Below are 2550 nucleotides of genomic sequence, written 5' to 3'. Positions count from 1 at the left end.
CAAACTTTATTCAGTCAAACAAAAGAGGTAGAAATTCCCTTCATTCACTCAACCATCAACAAGAAATATCCCACTCCAATTCAAGAAAAACAAGAGCAATGTTTTCGACTATTTCCAGATTTCACTCAAATTTTCACACTGAATTCTCATTTCTCTTTCCAAACATTTTCTTCTTTTTACATAATTCGAAAAAGGTTACTTTCAGTAATTAGGGTTACTAGCACCTAATAGATAACAGAGAATATATAATAGTACTGCGGACATGAATCCATGACTAGAATAAAGTGGTATTTGCTTTAGCATGTCTATAGCAAAATCAGTGGTCATGGCAAGAAAACATTTAGGCAATTACGTCGTTTCAAAATGTGCACTTCACATATTAACCACACCGTCTTAGTCTGTAATTGAGGCCAAAAACATCATAATCCTTCCAAAATAATGCTGCATGACCTGCACAAAACAATATGTTTCAGAGAATTAAATTATCTAATGTTAAAAACAAAAAGGTGACTTCTACTTATTTCTAAGCTTAGCCAAATGTGACTGAAACAATAATAACCCTTGTAGAAAGAGTCTTAACATAGTGAGTTGGACGAAGATGCAATGCATTGTTTTGGAAGAAGTAAACTTAGGAATTCGCTAACCTTAATATCAAACTTTGTAAAGCTCAAAGACCGAATACCCTAAAGTTGAATGGTCAGTTCTGCACATTTGAGTAAAAATTTGCCCCGTATGGTGGTGCTTTGAAGAGCTGCATTTCCTGAAAGGTACCATTTTGGGGCAAGGCAGGAATGCGAGGATGAGTTGGCTGCTGTCCAGTCTGCCAAAATTCTGCAGAAGCGAGGGGCAAGCCTTCTGGGATTGCATGCATTACAGGCTGATGCATACTCGTGCTACTTTCATTGGTAGGGTTGTACGGTATAATGGATTCAGGCACACATGAACCCCAGGAACCAGTTGACAGAAGAGAGAGAGCACAATGGTACTCCGGTGCTTCATCTAAACAGGACGAGAAGATGGATCCCTTGAAACCTGGATAGAAAACAGTATAAAATATTCGCCTAAAATGATACAAATCAAGCTCCACCTTGTATTAACAAAAAATTTATTGAAAACCTTTCCTCTTAGTTAACCGGGTCGTAGGGAATGCAATATTAGCATAGAAGCTTATCTACGTCTTGGTTTGCAGCACAGAACATGACTAGACAAAACAAAGAGCTGGTAAGAGTCAAAACTTCAATACCTATTCTCTGGTTCTAAAATTCAAAATTCCAGAATGCTGGTAAAAGTCTAGGCTTTGCTACACCTTCGATACTCGATAGGGCTGCATTTTCGTACCATCTTTCTGCCCACCCTCATAAAATACCTTATTACATGATTTTCTGTTGGTTGTCATCTTTTAGAATTCTATAAACAATGAACTTTAATAACTTAGAAATTACGATCTTGAATCCACTGATGCCACAATCATGCATTCACGGCCATGTACCTTTTTACTAAAAGATATGCATTTTCCGCACCTGATAGTTTCCAAAATGAAGATGGCATAAGTTAGGTGTCGGATGGGATGAGGGTGTGTGGGGGGATATCAGGTTTGAAGAAAACCTGAAAGAGAGAGAGAGAGAGGTGAAGAAGAGCATATTTTGGTGCTGTTATAAGGTTCTTTTATTGGATTAAGATACTTTAGATAGTTCCCCAAATCTACTTCTCAAGAAATCTTGACCTCGCTTCATTCTCAAACTGGTTAATTTATATACCTTTCCGTGAGGTAAAATTTAAGACAAACACATCTGGTCCTGAAACTTGATTAGTTTTGCATTTAGTCAAATGGTAAGTTGATCCAGCACCAATTGGAATAATTAATGGCGAATAAAAACAGATCTATGAAGAAGAGATTAAAGGAAGAACAGTAAAAGAATCAATAGAAGAAAGATGGAGAAGGAGAGAAATTTTGCCACAAGCTACCCAACAATTTATTCATTCATCAACTGTTTCAATTACATGAAAAACTATATTTAAATAGCAAAACAAAATCCTAAAAGGAAACCCTAAAGAGAAAGGGCCGAGCACATTATACAAGTCCACATAATTAATAGTCCAAAAATAAATAAGAGTCCAACTAGAAGATAAACAAAATGGATGTCCTCATCATAAGTATACAAGAGTTTTCCTCCCTCTGTTCTGACATTATGCTCTTCCGACTGGTGAAAATATATTATTTCATGGTCTAAGCAAGTATTTAAATTGGAGAACCCTCTATTTAGAAAGAAAAGGTGAAACGCTCAACTCCTTAGCCAAAATACAAATGAAAGTAGATTGGTTTAGCACAAACCTGACAATCTTTATAGGTTATAGCACAATTCATCTCTTAAATCACTCTAACTAGGAACTTGAACTACTAGATTTTGTCTTATATACATCTCATTTTCCAGGACTTTCAGGCTCTATTCTCGTTCTCCAATAATGAGAAATTCATAAGTGCATTCTTAAGCTTAGCCAAACATGTTATTAGTGTGATGGCTTCGATTGTGGCCTCCCCTACAGTTAATA

General features: G+C 36.3%; 1 long non-coding RNA gene across 1 annotated transcript; it reads right to left on the bottom strand.

The window, feature by feature from the left end:
* Positions 1-79: 79 nt before the first annotated feature.
* On the bottom strand, positions 80-2544 carry LOC111401752. The gene is made up of 2 exons (XR_002704096.1): positions 645-2544; positions 80-450 (listed from the first exon to the last, which is right to left on the bottom strand). It is a non-coding gene; the product is annotated as an uncharacterized LOC111401752 (long non-coding RNA).
* Positions 2545-2550: the final 6 nt, after the last annotated feature.

The sequence above is a fragment of the Olea europaea genome, chromosome 1 (genome assembly GCF_002742605.1).
Source record: "Olea europaea var. sylvestris chromosome 1, O_europaea_v1, whole genome shotgun sequence".
NCBI classification, from domain to species: Eukaryota; Viridiplantae; Streptophyta; class Magnoliopsida; order Lamiales; family Oleaceae; genus Olea; species Olea europaea.
This window is presented reverse-complemented; position numbering and strand designations above follow the sequence as displayed.